Raw genomic sequence first — 16,955 nt, forward strand, 5'->3', positions numbered from 1 at the left:
TGTGACATGTATGTTTCATCTCTTGGCCTCCTGTAACCCCGTGGGCATGCTTGTCATTCACTGAACTGTGCTTGGGTCTCTGATGTCCTCTTGGTCAAACCCAGTAGAATTATTTTCCCCAGGGCTCCCTCTCCTTGACTTTACTGCTCCATTTGTCACTATTGACCACTTCTTTACTCCTGAAATGTTCTTTGCCCATTGTTGTGTTATACTGAGTTCTTCTGATTTTACTTACCCATGTCCCAGATCACCTGACCCTTTCCTTGTCTTTCTACTATTTCCTTTTCTCTTCCTACAGGCCTTTTAAAGATCTTGCAGAAAACGACCTCTAAGTCCGTCTCCTAAATCTATGCTTTGGGCCTTTATCTCCCAATTTTGTTGTCCACTCAGTAATAAACATTAATTGAACTCCTCCTGTCATGCCAGACTCCCTGGGATACTACCCTTCCTGTCCTCCCAGAGCACACAGTCAAATGAGGATAAAGTGCAGGCAAACTTCTTCAAATTTGATCATCACATGTACACACATACTAATATTCAACTCTGTACCCCACAGATATGTTTTATCATTTTTTTTTTTTGACCAGTAAGGGGATCACAACCCTCGGCCCGGTGTGGCCCGCACCACGCTCAGCCAGTGAGCGCACCAGCCATCCCTATATAGGATCCAAACCCGCGGCCTTGGCGCTACCAGTACCACACTCTCCCGAGTGAGCCACAGGGCTGGCCTATCAATTATTTTTTGATTGAAAAAAAAATGATTCCATTATGGAGAGTCTGGGGAATTTTTCTCTTTTAGCCAACATAGAAAATATGACCCACCAACTTTTCCACTAAATCCTTCCTCTGGGTTGACCTTTTGCCTGCATTTTTTGGATAATTCCCTGGGTCTTTGGCTTTATCATCTACCCAGATGCCTACATTAGCCTCCAAGATCTGGCACTGCTGATTGCCAGACATCAATTGAGGGCAGGGGTGGTGTAACTCATGCTATGGGTAAATGAGTCAAGCATCTCCACTGACAGTAATAAGGACTTAGTTTTCTGTAGCTCTAAAAGATTTTGTCTTTCTTTTACATTGCTCTTGAAATTACCTTGAATAATACATTACTCATAATAAATGTTTAACAAATAATGCTGCTTGTTTACCTTTAATTTGAAGAAGATGTAGTAATAACAAATCAAAGCTTCTTAGCCATTCCTTTCACAATACTTTTTCTATACAAGAGTTCCAAAAGCTTTTAGTAATGTCAGCTGTAAAATGAATATTAAGTTTTAACTTTAACTATGAAAAGAATAATTATCCACCTTTAAAATTTCATCCCTCTTTTTAAAAAGCACAAAATTAATTTTTAAATCCTTGATACATGATGAATTGTGGTTTGCCCCTCTCCAGTAGTATTTGGCTGACATTTCATTTATACTTGTCACATTTATAGTCCCAAACTAGTAACACATGGTGCAGGAAGGGAGTTATAGGCAGTTGGTGGCAGGATTTGTTTTAAATGATGTGAGAATGTCGATTACACATTCTTGTTTCTCAAATAGCTTTCTCCCTACCTGCGTCCTCTCTATTCCAAGCTAAAATGATAATAGTAATTTTATGGCAGCATATAAATGCCAGGGAAGTCAAAGAATGTATAATAAAACAAGCTTCCGAAAACCATTAATTCATAAGACTTGTGCTTAGCTATTCTTTTTTTAAAAAATCAGCAAAATATTTTAGTTCTAACTGCTTTTCTTTTTGTGGAAGAAATAGTCTTCTTTTAGAACTCGCTGTCTAAAGCAGTTGTTTGAAAAAGAGTACTGAAAAATACTATTTTAAACAATGCTGAAAATACACTGTTGGTTCCAGGAAAATAATCACTGGTTCTACCATTTCAAAATAAGGGCAATACAATTACCAATTGCTGAGTGTTGAACCTTCGATTTGATATGGTTCAGCTTTTGAGTACCCTGTGATTCCTCAACCATGATGGTTAGTGGGGAGGTGATTTCTGGAGCCAGCATAATTAGGGACCATAGCACATTAAAGGCACTGGAACCCTAGGCTTCAGAATTTTTCCTCTGTTCCAAGGTAGCAGTGTACCTACCTAAAAATTCACTAGCAGACTTCCTCATGCAAAATTGTAGAATATTATCTCTTTCCTGAGAATCTTGAGAGTTTTCTTTTTTGATAAGGGAGTTCTCTTTTCCCTTTTGTTTTTTATGCTTGATACAATGTTTACCTGAGGTCTTTCTGTATTTTTGCCTAGCTTTATCAGAAATTGCTATTATTCTTTATATTCCTACCTAATAATCTGATCCACCTTCTTCTTTGTGGCATTTTAATTCGGATTATAGCATATTCTGCATGTAGTCATTGTATGTCTCATATTTTAACATTGGAGGATCCTTTACACTGACTCCACGGGATTTCTTTGCTGTTTTGATTTCTTCTCAGCGATTGTTCTCACTTATTCTCGAGTATGATGAGCTCAGCTGAATGTCTTTAAAATAGTGTTCTTTAGTGGTCATCTTCCTTTCATTGCATAGTTTCCCAAATTTTCTGTTTCCATGGGACAAAAATGAAGCAGGTGTCCAGGAGAGTAATTTCTCAGTACATATTGAAGTTCTTATAAATGATGGGCAGAAGAATGTTTATTGATGTGGAAGGGGTGTTCAGGAAATATTGTTCAGTGAAGAAACTATTTTCAAAAATCAATATATACAGTGGGACCCCAATTTTATGTATTTATGTAGGAAATGTTAAATATTTTATATTTAGAATGTAATATACAGAAAGAAAAACCTGGATGGATAGACAGCAATGTGAATAATTTTATTGTGAAATATTTAAGCTCATAAAACATATAGAGGGCACATGATAGAAATAAACAAATGAGTATAATGGTCACACACCTGTGGGCCCATTACCAGTTTCTCTAGTGTTAATATTTCACCATATTTGTTGGAGATTTATTTTTTAAAGATATATAACAGTGATATCATTGAAGCCTGCTCTGCAGCCTTACTATATCTCATTCCCTTCCTTCCTCATCAGAAGTACCATGATTCCAAAGGCAGTATCCATCATTCTCATGCATGTTTCTAAATCATCACTAAATTTGTAGGTGTCCATACATCATATATAGCCTTATATTACATTTAAAAATTTTATTTCACTTAGTACATAACATTACAGAACTTGCTTTTTTCTCTAAAAATCATATTTTTAGATTTATCCATGTTGACACATATAGTTCTAGTCCATTTGTTCTTATTGCAATCTGATATTTTAATGTATGAATATACATTCATGATTTATCAGTTCTACCATTGATAAGCACTTTGGTTGATTCCAGTATTTTGTTGGCTGTATTCACTGGCTGTATTCAAAGTTTTTTGATTTCCATATGTGTTTTTTATTGTTTGTCTATCATTGTTTTTGGATTTAATTGCATCATGGTCAGAAACCATTATCTGTATGATAATGATTCTGTAGATGTCCTTTGAGCCTTATTTTGGGGTCATTTTTGAGGTGACCATTCAAGATATGCTTGAAAAGGCTATTCAGTTGGGTGGAGGGGTGATAAATTGTTGTTTATATTTTCTCTATTCTAATTTTTTCTTTGTTGATCTATCAATTAATGACATATTTTAAATTTTTTCTCTAAAATTTTCCATTTCCCTGAATAATTCTGGAAATTTTGCTTTACTTATTTTGAAGATGTATTATCACATACCAAAACATTCAGAATTGCTATATCTTTCTGATAAAGAATTTGTGCCTTTTTTATATGTTTTCTTTACGCCTATTAATGCTTTTGCTTTAAGTTTTTTTATCTGATATTTAATATAACTAGGCATGTTTTATTTTATATAATACTCATATTTGCCAGCTATGTAGTTTTTCATCCCTGTACTTTCGATCTTTCAATGTCCTTGAGTTTTATACTTTTTTGTAAACAGATATCTGGATTTTGTTAATTTTAAACTTAATCTGATAATCTCTTTTCTATTTAATAAATACATTTAGTCTGTTTACATTTATTTTTATTAATGATTTATTTGTATCTGTTTATACATTCTTAATTTGTGCTTAATTTGTGCTTTATATTTAATAGACTTTTTCTTTGCTACCTTTTTTTTTTCCTTCCTTTCCATGCTTTTCTTTTTCTGCATTTTCACTATTCTCCTTTTTTCCCCTCTACTGGCTTAGAAGTTAATTATTTTATTTCAATTTTTTATTGACTAACATTAAATTTTAACACCTATATTTGGCTTCAATAAATTTAAAATTAATATTTCTGCGCCGAATTTCTTTTTACCCCAATCAACCCCATTTCTACCTTTTCTGTTTTGTTTTGTTAGGAAATTGAACAGAGTTTTAAATTCTTTACTTCATTCCTGAAGTATAAAGACCTCTTCAGGGCTATATATTGGCCATGTCAATAAATTACTCCAAGAACTGCTTTCTATGCATCTTCTAGAAGATGTAAACTGGCTAATGTACATAGCCCAATTTCAGTCCAGTTACCAATTTAAAAAATGTAGTGGGCTTCAAGTATATTTCCAAAATGTGCCAAGTGTACTGAGGTATATGTAAGGAAGCCCACCCAGTTTCCTCTTTTATCCTATTAGACTAACTGCCTGCATTCTAACTACTGAAATCATTTTGCCCAGACTTAGTTCAGCCAGTTGCATTGTAGTTCTTATCAGGAATTGAACTGCATCATTCTTACGGTTCCACCTGTGTCGTAGATTGTAAATGAGCTCATATGTAGTATGTAGAGATAAAACTTCGTGACAAGCGCACACATAGAAAAAATATTTCTGGTTACACATTCTCCTCATTAATATATTAATTTCTGAACACAGGAGTTAATTTTTATTGAGTACTTTAAAAATAAAAATATAGATGGCTACCATACTATTTTCGGGATAAAGTGCCATAAAGGAAAAAATAATTGAAATCACAATTTTACAATAAGTAGTTCTTAAGAGCATGTATTTAGAGACATATAGCTGAGGACTCCCCACAGAGAGGCACAGATTGCATCTTCACAGTGACAGCTCTGATCTTATGTGTTCATCTGTAGCTTGCATTGTTCTAGAAAGTGCTTTAAAAAAATGTAAAAGAATATGTGCAAAGAGATAAAATAAACCATAAATAAGTACATAATGAAGTTTGGGCAAATTGAAAATTAGAATAAGAATATTCAAGTCAGAATTTAGAAAATATCTGCCATGAAGTCCTGTATATTTATTAAAGGTGGGGTATAAATTTGGCTCTAGACTTTCCAGCAGCTGGTGCAAAGGGCTGGGAAGGGGACTAGTTTGTGATTCATAGTGTCCATGAGATTTAAAAACAATTGCTCAGGAAAAGCAAACCGTTTCTGGTACAGAGACTAGGAAGTAATCTTTCTCTGGTTAATCATAAAGGACTGAAACGTAAGGCTCTCGGTAATCTCAACAACTAGCACAATAGATTCTGCAGTAAGATGCACAGACGTTTTCAGGGCCGACAAGTAGTGGCATCATAAATCAACAAAGCCAGTCTGTGGTATTGAGTTCTAAGTTGATCAGAATTTGTGGGATTGTCGTTCAGGCAACCTAAACTTGAATTCTCTCCGATAGCCTTTGCTTACCTACTGCATGGCAGTACACATGAGATTCTTTATTCCGTGGTCAGCACCTGGAGCACAGCTATCCTCCCTGCTAGTGAGTGCAGAGCCACATGCTGTAACGATCAGCTGCACTGGGTCTGGCCAACAGCCTCTCGGGAGTGTTGACAAACTCCCAGCAAGAACCCTCAGGAGAAGTCTTCCCTACGTCCCCATAAAGGAAAACCAAGATACCTATTTTCAGGTCCAACATTTTCTCAAGATGCAACTCAGGCCCACTCTGTCTCAGGGATAAATATATAAAAACCTCAAAACACTCTCAGTGGAACACCCACAGAACTTTAACTTTCTCCAGTGGAAGTAAGCCTGTCCAAGGAAGCACTCCAAGATAAACAGGGTTGGATAATAATGTATGCTGAGATAGCCAGAGGTGTTAATTTGTTTATGGTTGTTAACTATAGGCTAGACGTTGGGGTCATCTAATGAAAATGATTACTTTGGCTATAAAATGAATGATCTACATGAGCCGTTCTTCCTGGCATTCATGAGTGAGTTGGGTCTCTTGTCAATTCACAACATCGCTGTTGCTGTTTAATAGCAAAACCATGCTGGTGCTTGGAGGTGAAGATCTCATTTATTTTGTTGAACCTAAAACATAGTGGGCACTTTTGATACTTAGACTCAGGTCATTTTTATACCTTTTCCCTGTCAAAACTCTGACACTTGCAAGTCTGCCTTCTTTGCCTTTTCAGATTTTAAAAAGCTTTTCAATTAATTTTTATCAAAATGACTAGAGAAATGTTTAATAGGAATCACATCCTTGTTATGATAGTTTGCTAAATTTTGTTAAATTATTGTTTATTTACTCTGTAATTCTTTAATTATAACTATTAAAAACTATTAATACTAGGCAAGATGTTATAGAATTTGTTCATTTTTTAAGACAGATCTTGAATGCAGTTTTCTTAATTCTCTATGAGAAATTATTCTTGCTCATTATATTTGCATGATTCAATGTTAACATTTCATTTACACTTAGATGAACAAAGTGGTTTGTTGGACCACTTTTAATGAGATATTTCTTTCTTTCAAATATTGAGGAACCCCCACAAGACAAATAAAAAGCACTTCATTGTACGCATGCTGGAACTGGCCACTGAAAACGTCCATCATTCCAGTTTTATTAGAAATTTTGGCTTGATGATTATTCTTTAAAGAAGGGCACAATCTGTTCAAGAAAGAAGTGTAAAATTTCAACTCTATTTTCCTTTAGCAAAAGTAGAAATGTTTTCTTAAAAATATTTTAATTTCTACCCAAACTTAAATAGTATCAGGATTTTATTCAAGTTTCCAGAAAGAAAAGTCATCTTTGGATGTAGAATGTTTGGAAATTTCCTGCAACAAAACCATACTAAAAAGTCAGATATAAATAATTGAAATATGGGCTTCTCTGACCATCATATTCATTGGCACAGGAATTATTCTTGTGTTAGTACTTCATGTGTCTTCAAAAATCAATGTTTGGGAATAATTCTGTCTTAAAACCATTTCTTTTTTTTGGGTTCTTAAGAGAGTTTTTAATTAGAAAGGGAGTATGATTCAGCAGAAAAAATAGTGACCAAAGACTCAGAAGACTTCAGTTCAATTCCTGAATCAACTACTTTCTAGCTTAACTTGGACAGGTCACAAATTCTCTGAGTCTCAGTTTCTTTATTTGTTACAAATATAGTTAGTAATACTGGTCCCAATACCTTCTGACCAGTGTTGTGAGGACCAAAATGATGTAATGTGTATGAAAACATTTAAACCACATAATGTCAGTGTGTTGTTCTTAGTAACATATGGTTAATGAAGTGGCACTCACTGTTCCAGCTCTGTGGTACTGGAAGAACGAACAGTGTATTAGGTTGTGTAAAAATCCTTCTGTGGTCTAGAACTATCATGCAAATAATGGCGTCTTAACGCCTGCTCTCAGACTAGCGTGACTTCACTTCACCCTATGCCTTGACTCTGCCTGGCATGCCCTGAAGAAACACTGCTCTTTTCACTTTCCTTGATTTTGCTCAGTATTACATGACAACAGTTTTCCCTGCTGATAGCTCTGATTTTCATCTCTGTTATTTATTATTTTTGAAACTCTGTCATTGTCCCTTACATTTTGAGCTTCCATGCCAGGCTATTCTGAGCTTCCATGCCAGGCTGCTTGAAACAAAGTTACAACATAACCTTGAAAAAATAGTAGGCTAATTGAATGAAGCAATCATACAGTTTGTAGAATTATGCAAAACAATTTATTTTCACATTTTTAAACTTTGAAGTATATTCTAAATTCATACAAGAAAAAATCCACTTAGTTATGAACAAGAGTGAGAAATATCAACCTTCTTTCTTTTTCTTCACCTACCTGCATTTTGGTGCCTCTTTCCTTTTCCCAGTAGAAAACCAGGTCTTTGTCTCTGTCAGTGTTAGGCTACACCAAGGCTGTTTCTGCTACACAAGGCAAGAAGATGCTTTCCCTTTACCTACATTGACTACTTAATTCAGGACAATATTTACTGAGCACTTGTCATATTCCAGGCATAATGCTACTTGCAAAGAGCATGTGTGTTCCTTCTTAGAGTGCTTTTAATCAACTTGTAGAAAAGGTTTCTGCTTTGAGTATTCCACCCAATTTGTTGAGTGAATGAATGAATGAGTAGATGAAACAAGGAACCACTAAAGTTCACTCTAACTCACAGTCTATGAGTCTATGATATATATGTGATATAATTATTACTACAGATTATATACACACAGTTTGCTTTTTATTTTTATTAGAATTGTAATTTGGACATTAAAAATTGTTGCTCTTGCATTCCACTTAATTGCCTTTTAATTTATTACTTCCCCTACATAGTCATGAGAGCTCATGGTAGCTTGGACCTGGTAGGGATTAAAGGGCAGGTGGAGTGGTGAACTCCCATCCCAGTTTGCTCAGGACTCACTCAGTTTTAGCACTAAAAATTCCACATCCTGAAACCCCTCAGTTCTGGGCAAACAGGGATAGTTTTTTCCTCTACATAATCATCTGAGTCCTATTTTCTCCTATTTCTTTTTGTATCTTACATTATTCAGACTTGGTAAAGATAATATGGAAGATAGTATGGTGGACATTGAAGTTGACTCCTAACATCCATTTCACTCCAGGAAATTCTCACCCCTTTGCCAATGTTTGGTTAGAGGTGGGAAGGGCTAATTTGGGTTGAAAAGATGTGAGGAGAAGCTTGCTAGGGGCTTCTGGAAATGACGATTTCTTCCTTTTAATAGAGAAATATAGAAAGGTAGCCTGTCTCTCCTGTTAAATTCCCCAATGTTCCTGGCAGCCATCCTTCCACTTTAAAAGGAACTAGGCTTAGAATGAAACCAACCGCGTAGACAGAGAAAAAAGAACCTAGTCCTTGATGATATTGCTAAGCTGTGAAATTAACCAACTCTGCAGCCCACCCTACCTCTGACTCCTTGTTAGTAAACAAATATCCTAATGTGTAAGCCAGTTTGAATTATGTTTCTGGTTTCTTTTTTCCAGCTGAATGCATTGCAGATGATGATCATGGAAAGTAATAAAGCTTTTAATTAGTGGCTGTCCTGATTGAATGGGTGAAAATTTTAGCCTGGTATGATCATGCGGAGGAGGCAGAACTATGTAGAGATGATTGTTTCAGCATTAAAAATATGGGCCGGCCCTGTGGCTCACTCGGGTGAGTGCGGGCCTGGTAGTGCCGAGGCCACGGGTTCGGATCCTATATAGGGATGGCCGGTGCGCTCACTGGCTGAGCGTGGTGCAGACCACACCATGCCGAGGGTTGCAATCCCCTTACCAGTCCAAAAAAACCAAAAAAAAAAAAAAACCCATATATATATAAAACTAGGTCAAAGAATTTTTTTTTAAAAAAAGATGTGAAACAACTGGATGAACCACTGAACATAAAAATCAGCTGGAGGCTGCATTGATTTCTCAATTTAATTGGTAAAAAATTCTTGAAGCCTATATGCTTTGTAAAGAAGCTAAGATTCCTAATTCCAATAGCAGAATCTATCCACAACATTCTTTTTCAGTCCAGTATTCCATTAGGTTTCTTTTTCTTTTCAGATGTTATTTGTTCAATGGCTATTCTGCCAAAGAGAGACAGAGACAGAGAGAGAGAGACAGAGAATAAGAGAAAGAAGTTTGTTATGAAGTATTCTGCTTGAAACTTATCACAGAATATCCATTTTAGTATTTCCAAACCACAAAGACAACAGGCTAAAATAATGGCCTTGAGTGTAGAAAGTAGAAGGTTGATTAGAAATTCAACATGAATTTAATTATTCATTCCATATCTCAAGATTACATAAATCATAAAGGCACACCAATCCAGAAAATAGTTACCAAATCTCCATTTCAGATAGCATGAGACAGTATGAGAACAGCAGGTCTGAAGAAAAGAAAGCATTCTTTGCATTACACTATTAAATGAACACTTAATCAGCTTTTTTGCCAGGAGAAAACTTCCCATGATGTTAAGTTATAAATAGGGCTGTGGGAGAAATGTCTGCAAACTGAAAGGCTGTGGAGCTGTGCTTCTTGACTTTGGTTGTTTCATAAAGTGTTAGAAAGTCAGCATTTGTCAGAAAGGTAACTCGCAAAGACTCTTGGGAATCTTGGTTTTTAGTAATTCTGTTTATCACTTAGTCTGAGGTTTGATATCCCAACTTGGTAAATAGTGCATTTTCCCAGTAAACAGATCTGTCAGTTTACTCTTGCTCCCTCTTCCTCCTTTGTCTTTAAGCTATTTCCAGGTGTGTATTATTTCAGCTTTCCTGCATTGTGTCATGGAAAAGCAACAGTAAGGTTTATAAATGCATTTTGAAACAGTACTCACAAGAAGCCAGACTGAATTTACTCAGGTTTAAAAAAAATGAGGCATATGTTCGATCAGTGGAGGAGCTATATACATATATATATACACACACACACATATATATATATATATTTGTGTGTGTGTGTGTGTGACTGGCCAGAGTGGGGAACTGAACCCTTGACTTTGGTGTTATGTAGCTGTGCTCTAACCATGTGATCTACCCAGCCAGCCCAACCAGTGGTGGCTTTAAAACCTACTTTTTCCACTAAGGATAAAGAAATGAAAATGTGAGTATTGGTTGTTGCTAGGCAAGCACACAGCATTCCTGGTAGAATTAAAGTCCTATGCTTTATTCAGAAATCTCATCCATTGAGGAATGAGATCATTTAAAGACATGACTGGTAGATTATACCTATTCTTCTCCAAAGGAAGACTTAGGAACCTGCACTTTAAATGACATAATGATAACTGACCCATTTCCTGACAGTGCATTTATTTGGCAAAATTAAATGAATGGATAGTTGGAGAGTCAATGCAGAATCAGTTCTGAAGATTCTGAAGCAGTCCTAGACCAAATTACATCCTGAATTGGATTTATCCAGACCTGTACTTTTCAACTGCAGGTGGGCAGAGCTCACAATTTGGAACTGAACAATTGTGGGAAGTGTAGTTTAACTAGTTTTGATTCAGCCAGGTTTAAGTGGGACACATTTTAGTTTCTTAGGGTCTGTGACACAGATGCCTGTTGGATGAGTATTATGGAGCTAAACTAAAATTTACAACTATGCTGATTCTCTGCATAGGTGATGCATACATCAAAGAGGAGATGCAAGATCCCTATATGCTGTCTTCTGCTCTCCAGATGTTCCTGAAGCTTCTTACTCCCTTTCAGTCTGGCTTTTCTCTAGAGAGAAATCTTCGATGCTGATCAGCATTTGAATTAGACCATTGAGGCTGGGAATTCTTGAGGCCAGATCTTGCCTTAGGAGGACTTTCACACTTTCACAGGTTATCTATGATAACCCATGAAGCAGGTAGAATCATACTTCATCCAAATGCTGCAAGCACTCCTGTCCTTTTGTTATGCTTTTGGCCTGCTTCTTAGGTGTTTCTACCCTTGCAAAGCCCCACTTGATGCTAAGACAGTTAGTGTCTATGGCTGTGGACATTTAGCTCCATATGGAAATAGTCAGGAGGTTGGTTGGATCCTGGAATGTCAGGGTCCTCTCCTGGACTAATCAATACAAAATTAGATTCTGACTTAGATCAGAGGAAGTTTGCTATTACTACTTGAAACCTATTACTCTTGTCCTGCAGTTTGTAGTTTTATGTTAATATTGTTCAATGCAAATAAAGTACAAATCTTCATTTGCTTAAAAACTGTGCCCCTGCACAAAAATATGCCTTTGCTTTACCATGACGATATTAATTGTCAAGGTTTTATCCCTGTCTCACATTTTTCAAACACTCTTTTTTATTTCACTTTGTCATTTTTAAGTTATAAGAATTATAACTCAACACATTTCTGAAGAGGGGGCCTAAGAAATGTAGGTATTGGTTCTACATGCACTATGTAGACTTATTTCTTTATATTTTTTAATGTGTCTTGTCATTTATTTTTTATTTTTTATTACTATATTTATCGTTACACAATATAATCATTTTTGGTGGCCTATTAACAATTTCTCTCTAACTCCCCTTCACCCTCCCCCATTCCCACCTCTGGTGGCCTCAGTTCCATTCTTTCCTTTTGAAATTTTAAGGAATGGGCCGAGCCCGTGGCGCACTCGGGAGAGTGCGGCACTGGGAGCGCGGCGACGCTCCCTCCGCGGGTTCGGATCCTATATAGGAATGGCCGGTGCACTCACTGGCTGAGTGCCGGTCACAAAAAAGACAAAAAAAAAAAAAAAAAAAAAAAAGAAAAGAAATTTTAAGGAATTATTATGATTGTTGTATCTTTCTTTCTTTTTTTTCAGCTCCCACTTATGAATGAGAACATGTGGTATTTTTCTTTCTATGCTTGGCTTATTTTGCTTAACATAATTTTCTCTAAGTTCATACACATTGCTCTGAATGGCAGAATTTCATTCATTTTTATGGCAGGGTAGTATTCCACTGTGTATATGTACCACATTTTCCCTATCCAGTCATCCATTAATGGACATTTAGGATGGTTCCAACTCTTAGCTATTGTAAATAGAGCTGCAATAAACATGGGAGTGCAGGTATCCCTTCGACATAATGATTTCCATTCCTTTGGGTATATACCCAGCAGTGGAATTGCTGGACCATATGGCTGTTCTATCTGTAGTTATTTGAAGAACCTCTATACCATTTTTCGTAATGGCTGCACCAATTTACAGTCCCATCAACAGTGTAGGAGGGTTTCACTTTATCTGCATCCTCCGCAGCATTTGTTATTCTCCGTCTTTTTGATCCTGCCCAATCTAAATGGGGTGAGATGATATCTCAATTTGTTTTTGATTTCATTTCCCTGATGCTGAGTGATGTTGAGCATTTTTTCATGTGTCTGTTGGCCATTCGTATATCTTCCTTTGAGAAATGCCTATTCAGCTCCTTTGCCCATTTTTTAATTAGATTACTTGATTTTTTACTGTTAAATTGTTTGAGTTCCTTGTATACCCTGGATATTAATCCCTTGTCAGATGCATTGTTTGCAAATATTTTCTCCCATTCTGTAGGTTGTCTTGCTCTGTTAACTGTTTCTTTTGCTCTGCAGAAACTTTTTAGTTTGATATAATCCCATTTGTTAATTTTTTTCTTTTGTTGTCTGTGCTTTTGGGGTCTTATTCATAAAGTCTTTACCCAGTCCTATTTCCTGAAATGTACCACATATATTTTCTTTTAGTAGTTTTATAGTTTCGGGTCTTATATGGTAAGTCTTTAATCCATTTCAAGTTGACTTTTGTGTATGGTGAGAGATACAGGTCTAATCTCATTCTTCTACATTCAGATGTCCTGTTCCCCAGCACACTTATTGAAAGAGGCCATCCTTTCCTCAATGTATACTCCTGCTACCCTTGTCAAATATCAGTTGCCTGTAAGTATGTGGGTTGATTTCTGGGTTCTCTATTCTGTTGTATTGGTCCATGTGTCTGTTTTTATGCCAGTACCACATTCTTTTGGTTACTATAGCTTTATAATATAACGAGGTCAGATAATGTAAAGCCTCTGGCTTTATTATTATTATTATTATTTTGGCTCAGGATTGATTTGGCTATTTGGGGTCTTTTGATGTTCTGTGCTAATGTTAGGATTGTTTTTGTTTTCTGTTTCTGTGAAGACTGTCATTAGACTTTTGATGGGGATTGCACTGAATCTATAAATCACTATGGCTAGTATGGACATTTTCACAATGTTAACTCTACTAATCCAGGAACATGGAATGTCTTTCCATCTTTTTGTGTCCTCCTTAATTTCTTTTGCAGTGATTTGTGGTTCTCACTGTAGAGATATTTCCCCTCCTTGGTTAAATTGATTCCTAAGTATTTTTATTTTGGGCAACTATTGTAAATAGGCTTGCTTTCTTGATTTCTTTTTCTGCTAGTTAATTGTTGGTGTATAAAAATGCTACTGATTTTTGTGTGTTGATTTTGTATCCTGCAACTTTACTGAAATTGTTTGTCAGCTCTAAGAGTTTTTGGTAGAGTCTTTAGGTTTTTCTAGATATAGATCATGTCATCTGCAAACAAGGAGAGTTTGATTTTATCTTTTCCAGTCTGGATGCCCTTTATTTCTTTCTCTTACCTGATTGCTCTGGCTAGTACTTCCAATACTATATTAAATAGGAGTGGTGAAAGTGGGCATCCTTGTCTTGTTCTTGTTCTTAATGATTCAGAATGTGTTCTTAACACATTCAGGATAATATTGGTGGTGAGTTTGTCATATATGACTTTTATTGTGTTGAACTGCTTTCCTTCTATACCTAATTTGCTGAAAATCTTTATCATGAAGGGATATTGAATTTTGTCTAATGCTTTTTCTGTGTCTATTGAGAAAATTGTATGGTTTTTTGTCCTTGACTTTGTTGATGTGGTGTTTCACATTTATTGACTTGTGTATGTTGAACCATCCTTGCATCAATGGGATGAATCCCACTTGATCATGGTGTATAATTTTTTGATGCATTGCTATATTCTAATTGCTAATATTTTGTGGAGGAATTTTTTGTCTATGTTCATCAGAGATATTGGCCTGTAGTTTTCTTTTTTTGTTGTATCTTTGTCTGGTTTTATTATCAGGGTGATGCTGGCCTCATAGAATGAGTTTGGGAAAATGGCCTGTGTTTCAATTTTTTGAAATAGTTTGAAGAGAATTGGTATTAATACCTCTTTAAGAGTTTGGTAGAATTCAACAGTAAAGCCATCTGGTCCTGGGGTTTTCTTTGTTGGGAGACTGCTGATTACTGCTTCAATCTTGTTGCTTTTTATTGTACTGTTCTGGTTTTCTATGTCTTCTTGGTTCAGTCTTGGTAGTGTGTATGTGTCCAGAAATTTATCCATTTCTTCCAGGTTTTCAAATTTGTTGGCATATAGTTGTTTATAATAGTCTCTAATGATTTTTGTATTTCTCTGTTATTGGTTGTAATGTCTCCTTTTGCCTTTCTGATTTTTCTTATTTGTGTCTTCTCTCTTTTCTTTTAGTTAGCCTGGCTAATGGTTTGTCTATTATGTTTTTCTTCTAAAAAGAACAACTTTTTGTTTCATTTTTGTGGGTCTCTATTTCATTTAGTTCTGCTCTGATCTTAATTATTTCTTTCCATCTACTAATTTGAGGATTGGTTTGTTCTTGGTTTCTAGTTCTTTGAGGTGTAGCATTAGGTTGTTTATTTGAAATCTTTCTATTTTTTTAATGTAAGCATTCATTGCAATAAAATTCCCTCTTACTACTAATTTTGCAGTACCCCACAGGTTTTGGTTTGATGTGTCTTTATTTTAATTCATTTGGAGAAATTTTTTTATTCCCTCTTTCATTTCTTCTTGGACCCATAGGTCATTCAGGGGTGTGTTGTTTAGTTTCTGTGTATTTGTACAGTTTCTTGAGTTTCACTTGTAACTGATTTCTAGTTTTAATCTGTTGTGATCTGAAGAGATAGTTCAAATGATTTCTATTTTTAAAAATTTGTTGAGACTTGATTTCTGACCTAACATGTGGTCTATCTTGGAGAATATTTCATGTCCTGATGGGAAGAATTTTTATTCTGTAATTGTTGAATGAAATGTTCTGTAGATATCCACCAGGTCCTAAAGTGTGATTTAAATCCTGTGTTTCTCTGTTGATTTGTTGCCTAGACAATCTTTCCAGTGCTGAGAGAGGGGTATTCAGGTCCCCTACTATTAAGGTGTTGGGGTCTATTTCTTTCCTTAGGCCTAATAGCGTTTGCTTTATATATCTGGGTGCTCTGGTGTTGGGTGCATACGTATTTATAATTGTTATGTATTCTTGCTGGATAGATCCCGTTATCATTATATAGTGGGCCCCTTTGTCTCTTTTTATGGTTTTTAGTTTAAAGTCTATTTATCTGATATAAGGGGAGATGCTCCTGCTCATTTTTGGTTTCCATTTGCATGGTATATCTTTTTCCTTCCCTTCACTATTAGTCTGTGTGTTTTTCCAAGTGAAGTGAGTCTCTTGAACACAGCATATAATTGGGTCTAGCTTTTTATTCCAGTCAGTCAGTCTGCATCTTTTGAGTGGGCAGTTTAATCCATTTACATTTAGGATTGTTATTGAAAGGTATTTTCTTCCTCCTGGCATTTCATTGATTTTTGTTTGGATTTTTAAATATCTTTTGTTTCTTCTCTTTTTATTAGTTGTCTTTATTGGTTTTTTGAGGTGGTATGTTTCAGTTCTTTCATTTTCTTGTTCGCATTTTTGTTCTACTAGAGTGTTTTGTTCTTTTTTGTATATTCATGTTAGTGATTATCATTTTTCAGATTCCAGATGCAGGAGACTCTCTTGAGGGTTTCTTGTAGTGTTGGTCATATGGTGATGAACTCCCACACTTTTTGTTCATCTGGAATATACAGTATTTCTTCCCCTTTTCTGAAGGATACCTTGCTTGGTACAGTATTCTTGGCTAAAAGGTTTTTTTTTCTTTTAGTATTTTAAAAATATCATCCTATTTTCTTTTGTCCTGTAAAGTTTCTATTGAAAAGTCTGCTGTTAGTCTGATGGGGGCTCCCTTACAGGTGAGTTGGCACTTTTCTCTTGCTGCTTAAGATTCTCTCTTAGTCTTTGAGCTTTGCCAATTTAACTATAATTTGTCTTAGAGAGTCTTTTTGTATTGAATCTGTTTGGGGATCTTCAAGCCTCCTGGATCTGAAGGTCCATGTCTCTCCCTATACTTGGGAAGCTTTCTGTTATTTTTTCAATGCCTTTTCCTTTTGCCTCCCCTTCTAGAACACCTATGATTTGGATGTTTGTGTGCTCAGAGTTATCTGCTAGCT

Source organism: Cynocephalus volans, chromosome 16 (assembly GCF_027409185.1).
Source record: "Cynocephalus volans isolate mCynVol1 chromosome 16, mCynVol1.pri, whole genome shotgun sequence".
NCBI lineage: Eukaryota > Metazoa > Chordata > Mammalia > Dermoptera > Cynocephalidae > Cynocephalus > Cynocephalus volans.